This window comes from Sorex araneus, chromosome 2 (genome assembly GCF_027595985.1).
Source record: "Sorex araneus isolate mSorAra2 chromosome 2, mSorAra2.pri, whole genome shotgun sequence".
Classification (NCBI taxonomy): Eukaryota; Metazoa; Chordata; class Mammalia; order Eulipotyphla; family Soricidae; genus Sorex; species Sorex araneus.
Window position 1 is genome coordinate 83,779,546 of NC_073303.1, and position 9,844 is coordinate 83,789,389.

Sequence of the window (9,844 nt, forward strand, 5' to 3'; positions counted from 1 at the left end):
GGTTTTAAATGTCAAATGCCAGATATTAGAGAGGATTACAACATTTTCATCATGCTTGTGGTTTAGGTAGGCAGAGATGTAATAACAAGAACTAGGTTTACTGGGGAAACTGGTACTGGGAAATGTACACTGGTGGAGGAATGGGTGTTAGAACACTGTATGACTGAAATCCAATCATGGACTGCTTTGTGATGGTCTGTCTCACCGTGATTCAATAAAAAAGTTTTAAAAAAGAACTAGGTTTAAGTGGAGCAAGAAAAGCCTCTTTAACAAATGGTGCTGGCAAAATTAGACTGCTACAAGAAAAAAATGGGTTCAGATCTCTACCTAACACCATGCACAAAAGTCAGATCAAAATGGATTATAGACCTCAACATCAGATCAGAATCCATAAGGTACACTAAAGAAAAGGTCGGCAAAGCCCTCCATGACATTGAGGCTAAAGGTATCTTCGAAGATGACATGCCACTGACCAAGTGGAAACAAAGATACAAATAGGACTTCTTAAAATAAGAAGCTTCTGTACCTCAAAAGAAACAGTGACCAGAATACAAAGATAATCTACAGAATGGGAAAGGATATTCACACAATACCCATTTGATAAGAGGTTGATATAAAGATATACAAGGCATTGGTTGAACTCTACAAGAAGAAAACATTCAACCCCATCAGTAAATGGGGTGATGAAATGAATAGAAACTTTCTCAAAGAGGAAATCCAAATGGCCAAAAGACACATGAAAAAATGCTCTACATCACTAATCATCAGGGAGATCATAAGAACAATGAGATATCATCTCACACCACAGAGACTGGCCCACATCCAAAAGAACAAAAGCAACCGGTGTTGGCATTGATGTGGGGAGAAAGGACTCTCCTACACTGCTGGTGGGAATACCGACTGGTTCAGCCCTTTTGGAAAACAGTACAGACATTTCTCAAAAAATTAGAAATTGAGCTCTCATTTGACTCAGCAATACCACTTCTGGGAATATATCCTGGAGAGGCAAAAAAGTATAGTAGAAATGACATCTGAATTTGTATGTTCATTGCTGCACTCTTTACAATAGCTAGAATCTGGAAAAAACCCGAGTGCCTGAGAACAGATGACTGGTTAAAGAAACTTTGGTACATTTAAGCAGTTGTTAGAAAAGATGAAGTCATGAAATTTGCATATAATTTCATATAAATGGATCAACATGGAGAGTAAAGTGAAATGAGTCAGAAAGAGAAGGACAGACATAGAAGGATTGCACTCATTTGTGGGATATAAAGTAACAGAATGGGAGACTAACACCCAAGGGTAGTAGAGCTAAGGACCAGGAGGATTGCTCCACGGCTTGGAAGCCAGCCTCACATGTTGAGGGGAAGGGCAGCTCAGAAAAAGAAGGAACCACCAAGTAAAGGATGCTTGGAGAGCCTGCTTGGGATGTGAGATGTGTGCTGAAAGTAGACTATAGATGAACGTGGTGGCCACTCAACACCTGTATTGCAAACCACAACACCCCAAAGGGGAGAGAGATCAAAAGGGAATGAGCCTGCCACAGAGTTGGGGGTGGTGGTGAGGGCATGGAGAGGTGGGAGGGGTACTGGGATCATTGATGGTGGAGAATGGGCACTGGTGGAGGGATGGGTACTCGATCATTGTATGACTGAAACGTAAGAATGAAAGTTTTTAAGTCTTTAACTGTACCTCACATTGATTCATTAAAAAACAAGAGAGAGAAGTAGGTTTACTCTTTTTATCCCATACTGAAGAGCAGAATGACACTAGGTTTCATATCAATAACTCTTTAATGTCAAGTTCATTTTTAATTTCTTTAGTGAATCAAGAGAGCTTTTATTGAGTGAAATTTGCTTAGATGTGAGTATAAAGAAAAAGAAGGAATACATGTTCAAGAGAGAACATGGACTTTTCCAGTGTGGCAAGAACAGGCAAAGAGATAGACAAGTAAGTGGGACAGGTGTTCAGGGGAGAACACGGGCTTGAAGACCAAGCCAAGGCTTAATTTGCTCCTAAGTTGGGAGGATATTCCCAACATTGCAGTACTGTTGGGAAATTAGAGAGAGTATATCTCAAATGTCTATCATACCACAGTATCTGACAAAACAGTAGGTATTAGTAATATTTAATATTATTTAGTCAGTGCTTTTATTTTTACACACAATGACAGTGATATTAGCTATTTAGTAAATTCTACATAAAATATGTGTGCAATAACTAAAACTAATCACACATAATTAAAATTAATATAAAATTTATTGCACTAATGAGACAGTATTGCTTAGTTTAAGTATGTGAATTCTTAAGCAATGTTGATTATATTGTCAACTAACATTAAGTTAGCAGGTACTAGGTAACAGGGAGGACAATTTCTCTATTTCTCAGTTTCTTCAGTTATGTCATGGAACTAATAGAATCTACTTTGTAGGAATATGCTGAAAAAATGAATTAACATTTACAAGGCACTTGTAATATTGCCTAGTTCATAATAGGATTATATGTCTTTGTTTAAATGTAAAAATTTATATAGACTTCAGCATATCACTTTTAGATGAATGACAGCAGTAAATGAATTGGTATTCCTAGCAAGTATTCATAACAACAAGATATAAATTAATATTCCTAATATCATTTGCTGTTAGTCATCCACATGATTTTTAATGCATAGATAAAGAATTATATAAATTGTTCAAAAATGAGTAAATAGTACTTAGTTTACACAACCACATTAAGTATCAGGTTCTCAGATGTAGGATTGAGAGGGTAGTTTAACACTTTTCTGTACTGCAATGGGAAATATGTAGTATATATATTATGTATATGCATATAGACCTATACACATACATACCTATACAGATATATATGTAATAGAAATATTTCTTCCAAATCAGGCCCAGACACCTCTGGTCATTTCGCAGAGTAAAAGAGCACTTGCTAGGTAAATTGGGATGCCTAGAACTTCTAAAAAATACAAAATTTTGTGAATCCAGATCCCCAACACACACCATCGTTTTTAGTCAGAATAGGGTTTATAAAGATTAGTGGAAGCAAGCTTAGCCTACATTTATTTACACTAAATGGATCTGATTGGATAGGGGACTTATCGTCTGGGTAATTTTCTCACAGAATGCGTAAACAACAACAAAAATCCCCACAGTAAGCATCTTGCAGACTGTCAATATTTGATACAATACATGGAGTTAAATATTGGATTGGTAAATCAGACAGACAGACAGACCACACTGTTTCTCTGTCCCCACACCACTCTACTCACTACCATTTTCAGATTTCTAGGATAAACCCAAAATAGTTAGCACTAGGTATTTAGGTATCTAGGTACTTAGACTATTTAGCTTGTTCCTTTGGTTAGCAAAAGTCAACAGGTTTCAGAAGATGACTGCACATAATTGCAATCTTAATTATATGATGATGCCAGTGAAGAGCTATTACTCTAGATATGGTTTCTTGTGGTTTCTTTGTGGTTCAGATATGGAACAAATACGTATTGTTCTATTGACCTAAAAAATGCTCTCTAATTTCTGTCACTAAAGATATCCAAAAAAAGTTCTTTTTTGACCAATGATGTGACTCAGTATTGTTGTACATACTGGCATGTATAGGACAATGCCTGGCACTGCAAACTAGGTAGATATTTAGATGCATACATATATACATACATACATACATACAAAAGTGGTTTGTCTTTATGCAGCAGGGATTAGGATGCATCAAGCTCCATTACTTTCTTTTATGATATAATTTAAGGACCTTGATAATTTTAAAACACCACACTAATTGGTCATAGAGGGTTCTGATTAGAAACAGATGGCATACTCAAGTTCAATAATTTAGATAACTTAGTAATGGTTCCCGCTCGAGCAAATTGATGAACAACGGGATGACAGTGCTACAGTGCTACAGTAATGTGCTTGTTTGCATCAGCCAAGGGATAGGAAACACAAAGTCATTAGCCCCTTAGGTTTTGTACTTGGTTTAAGGTAAAAAAAATCCATATTTCCTAAAACCTCAGAACATGACCTACTTGCAAATAGGTTTTTATTTAGACATAATTAATGTTCTATGAAGTCATACTAAAGAGCCTCTGACCCAATGTGGCTAGTATCCTTTAAGAAGAGATAAGAGGAATATGTTCACTTAGGGCACACGCCATGTGACAGAAGGGGGTCTAGAGTATGTGAACTGTTGGACACAGAGCCAGGCAGGAGCAACTTCATCGTGCCCGGTTCCTGCTCCACGTCCTGTTTTACTTAAACCTTTTTGTTTTTCTTAACACCCGCTTCGCCCCCCTGCCCCCCGAGCCATCTGTGAGGGAAGGTCATTTGGGCTGAAAACTCGGCCTTGGCAAATGGTTTCATAACTGCTATTCACTGATTCACTGTCTATAGAAGCCACCCAGACACAAGCAGGGTGGGTAGCTGCCAGAACGTTCTGAAAATATGTCTAGATCACCTATCTGTAACTGCTTGTTTGTACTATTTGAAAGTATGTTTTCTTCTGAATCATGAAACTTGAATTTTCACTTATGTTTTTGTTAAAATTTGTACGTGCAGGTTAGGATGTAAGCAGATGTAAGCACTGACTATAAAATTTGTGGCTTTTCCCTTGTTCAGGGTCTTGCTGGGGCTGCGTTCCTAGAAGCTTGACCCCAGCTAGCTGGCTTAATAAACTCCGCTTGTGTATTGCACTACTGGCTGAACTCTTTGTTTGGGTTCGGAGAGGGGGATATTATCGACACCAGACCCTAACATGAACCAATTAGTGCCAAGGATTGCAAGCAAGGACATGGGGCAGACTATCCCTTAGAACAGTGTTTCTCAACCTTTTTCTGACTATGGCCCCTTTGGGCCTTGTATCCTTCCAGTTCTACCTGATTGACTCCCTAGTCTTGTGCCATAGCTCCCCCTTTATGCAATTTTCATCTGTGTCTCATAGGAATATCTTGGGACCCTCCAGGAGGGGCATACGGCCCAGGTTGAGAAACTCTGCCTTAGAAAAAACTGTTTTCAGCAATGACTAACACTTGAGCTTGGATTACAAAGCTGATTACCAAGATGTAAGGAAATTGGGGGAGATTAGATGCGAGGTGATGTAAGGATGCCAGTAGAGGCTTGTGGACACCTTGGAGGTTTTGAGATGCAATAATGTTATATGTCAATACCATAAATTTTACACTATTGTAACCATATTATGTAAACTAGAATAAAAAATGGAGAGAAATGCTGCCTTTAGGGTCTCCAAAAAAACAAGGAGACAATCCTTAATATGTTTTGATTTTGAACCTTTACTAGTGCAAGGGGCTGGAGTAATAGCACAGTGGTAAGGCATTCACCTTTCACACGGCCGACCCGTGTTCGATTCCTCTGCCCCTCTTGGAGAGCCCAGCAAGCTACCGAGAGTATTACGTCTGCAAGGCAGAGCCTGACAAGCTACCCGTGACGTATTGGATATGCCAAAAACAGTAACAATAAGTCTCACAATGAGAGAAGTTACTGGTGCCCGCTCAAACCAATCAATGAGCAACGGGATGACTAATGCAAGTGTAAATATAAATTTTTGATTTGTTTTTTCTGAGTTATCACAACCATTGAAGTCACAGCTTGACAGTAGCTGAGCTCCTTTAACAAACATCCCAGCAGTGCTTCAGGACTCTCCACTATTATCCCACAGTCCTTCTCCTCCTCCCTCCCCTGGCCTCCTCAGATCCCAGTTTTGTTGATCATGTCTTAGGTTTCGTTTGCACTGGGATTGTGTAATCTCTTTCTTTATGTTCTGTGTATGAGTACAATCATCTGGTATTTATCTTTTGCTTTCAAAATCACTTTATTTAGCACAACATCCTACAATTCCATCCAAGTTTCAGCAAACAGCAAAATTTCATTTTTCCTCATTCCTGAATAATAGTTATATGTATACATAATAATAGTTTTATATATATATATATATATACCACTTTTTTTTTGCTTTTTGGGTCACACCCAGCGATGCTCAGGGGTTACTGCTGGCTTTGCACTCAGGAATTACTCCTGGTGGTGCTTAGGGGACCATATGGGATGCCGGGGATCGAACCTGGGTTGGTCGCATGCAAGGCAAACGCGCTACCCGCTGTGCTATCGCTCCGGCCCCTATATACCACATTTAAAAAAATCAATCACATGTTTTTATGTTGTTTCCAAATATTGACTTTTGTTAATAGTAGTGTGAAGAATGTAGGAACATAAGCCCTTTTTGGATTAATGTTTTTGTGTTCTTGGGAGACAAGCCCAAGAATGGGATTATATATTCTACAAAAAATAGGGAAAAGAAATGAACAGTCATTTAGTCAAGAAAGACAAAAATCTGGTCAACAGGCACATGCAAAAAATTATGGATTATGTATTATGGATTATCAGAGAAATGTAAATCAACATTACAGTGAGATATTCCCCCAAACACCAGCAAGAAAGGCTGGCCTATATGAAAAAGACCAGAAACAAGTGTTGGTAATGAGATGGTTAGGAAAAAATAGAAACTTTCATTCAATGCTGGTAGAACTGTTGCATTTGGAGAAATGGTTTGAAGATTTCTCTAAACTTGAATTTCTATTACTCAATTGGTCTAGTCATGAATTAGTAGTCCTTACAAATGTAGGCTTGAATGGACAAAAGTGAGTAGTTACAGAGATTCAGAGAACACAGCTAAAGAAGTAAGAACTGGGCTATCTGGGCCAGAGTGATAGATAGTACAGCAGGTAGAGTTTTTGCGTTGCACGCCGCTGACCCGGGTTCAATCCCTGGCATCCCATATGGTCCCCCAAGCATCACCAGGAGAAGTTCCTGAGTGCAGAGCCAGGAGGAACCCCTGAGCATCGCTGGTTATGACCCAAAGAGCAAAAAGCCAAAAAAAAAAAAAAAGAAAAAAGAAAAAGGGCCACCTGAAAAACAGTGTGCTCTTCTATTGAGGAATTTGCCAGTCTTCTGCAATGCTATGGGGACTGACCTAGCATTAAAATACCCCCAATTGTATGGCCATACCCAGTTAGAATCCAGAGGGCAGGAGGGTGCAATGTGGAAATCAATCACTTTCATGGCACAGTGAACAGGGAGAATGGAGTGGAGGATGCATGAGATGGAAATGGAAAATATTCAGAATGTAGGTCTGTTGCATACTAGTTTGGCTTGATGAGCAGGACATAGCCTACAAGTATATTGCACGCCAAAGGACAGAGTTAATTTAGGTACTGCCACGTTGATGACACTTCAGTTTGGGGGAATTGGTAAGATATTCCACTCTTATGTGATATATCAGTTGCTGTACATGCAAAGAACAAAATTTGATTACCATCAGTAGAGGTTGGAAGCAAAATTTTACTCCATCTGAGTATGTTTCCCCAGCTCATATAGTATCCAGCTGTTATATTGGCAGTGGTGAGTAGAACTTTAAGAAAAGTCTTCGTTGGCAATGATTGTCATGTATTCTGACCAGTCCAGAAGGTCTCCAAATGTCTATTGCACAGCGATGTCCCATGTGGAGGATCTCAGAGCAGACTTCTAGGGTTTTTAAGTAAAGTCATGCCTAGTTCTGCTCAAAACACTTCTTCATTCAAAAAGCAACCCCTGGTTTGGATTGGGACCTGGCAGAAACTGAATGCCTGATGCCAGCTAACTTTACAAGCTAAGTTGCCCTTAGCATTTCACACTGAAATGCAAAATTTCACTCCTAAGTCTTCCCAACTTACTCTGAGTAAAAATCAGATCCTGGAATCGCTGCATGCTTTTCATAAAAGTTTCCTCGTTAGATTCTCTCTTTTAATTCTGATGGGGTGGGGGTGGGTGTATTGGGCAATACCCTGCATCTGGCTCTTGGTGGTGTGGTGCTCGGGAAACCACATAGTGCCACATCAAACCCAGCTAGGCACGGCAAGCACTTTAACCCTTACGCTCCAGGCCATGGAGTCTGGTTATTTATGCTACAGACTTCCTAACTTTCTCTGAAAAGAAGTCAAAGTTTACAGCTTTCAATATCTAATTTCATTGGCCTATTAGATATTTATTCAAATACTGTTTTGGTGCTTTTCCCATTGTGAATTTGTTTCCCCATACCGCTTCTCTCTCTCTCTCTCTCTCTCTCTCTCTCTCTCTCTCTCTCTCTCTTTCTCATATATGTATATATACATACATATATACACATATACATATATACACATATGCTTATATTATTATTGAGGTATCACAGCTTACAATATGTTTGGAGTTGTTCATTTTTCAGCTGTAGAGCAGTTATGTCCATAACTTCACCACTAAATCCGTCCACCATTATCCCATGGTCCCTTCCTCCTATACATCACCGCACTCCCTCAGTCCTCAGTCCTATGGATCATGTATCAGGGTTTGTTTCCATTGGAGCTAGTCAAATCTTATTTTCATTTGTTTCTTTATATTCATTATATGAGTGAGATTATCTGGCATTGCTTTACCTTCTGACTCACTTCACTCAACAATTACACCCAAGTTGTAGTAAACTGCAAGATTTCATCTTTCTCATAGCTGAATTATGCCCCATTGTGTGTACTCCTCCCTCAGTGTACAGATAATATGATTTCTTTATCTCCCCATCTGTTTTGTTGTTGCTATTTTGCTTTGGGCCACACTGGCTGTGCTCAAGGCTTACTTCTGGCTCTGTGCTCAAAGATCACTCCTCGGGGTGCTCCGGGGTCATATGCCATGCTGGGGACTGAACTCAGGTTAGCCCTGTGCAAGGCGTGAGCCCCGCCTGCTGTACTATCTCCTCGGCCACTCGCTATTGTTGAGCACTTACCTTCTCTCCAGACCTCTGCTGACATCACATTTTGTCATTTGTCTTTGTGATTGTCCGCCTCCCGGCACAAGAATGAAAACTGTCTGAAGATAAGGATTTCTGTCTGCTTCAATCATAGATGTGCCCTCAGTACTTGGAAGGGAGTATGGGCACAGCCACGTAATAATAATTCTTTTAATGAGTTTTGAAAGCGCTAACTTGATATCCTCTGAATTGTAATTTTACCATTACTGTCATTTATTGTAGTTTAAGTAGTTATAACAGTGTCAAATTTTTATGTGTGATATACAAAGTTACACATCTTATAACCACCAAAGTGCCCAGAACCCTCCCTGCCCGTGCCTACCTCTCTTCTAGCCTGTTCTTCTCCCCCACTCCTACCCGTTTTGTTTGTCCAGTTATAGCACTTGCCTGTCCATAAGTATACACTCAATGAAAAGGAGTTTCACATATTCTACGTTAGGAAGTGAGCTCAATTCTGAGATGGTGGCAATGGGCAGAGACCAACAAAAGACCCTCAGACCCCGTTGCTGGGTTATAATTAATTTCACATGATATTATTGGGTATGATGCCAAGAGGATTTCGTCTGGACTTACAGGAAGGGGAAGAACTGTCAGTCTATTAAGAGGGCATAATGGAATGTGTATTTTGGAAGCTCCTGTAAAAAAACCACTGTTTGAGGTGGGGAGTGTGTTTGTAATGGAAGTAGTAGGGAAGACAGTTCAGTTCATTTCTAGGTAGGCAGGGAGGAGAGGAGAGGGGAGGGAGGAGTGGAAAGGAGAGTGACAGGCAGAGACAGGGAGAAGAGAGAGGAGAGAGTCTAGAAGAGGGGGAGGAGAGGAGAGGGACAGGCAGAGACAGATTGAAGAGAGGAGAGAGACAGAGAACTAGAGTACAAAGACAGAAACACAGAGAGAAGAGGTGAGAGACTCGGGAGAAGAGGAGAGAGAGAGAGACAGAGAGAGAGACACACACACACACACAGAGGAGAGGAGAGGAGAGACAGAGAGAAGAGAAAGACACAGT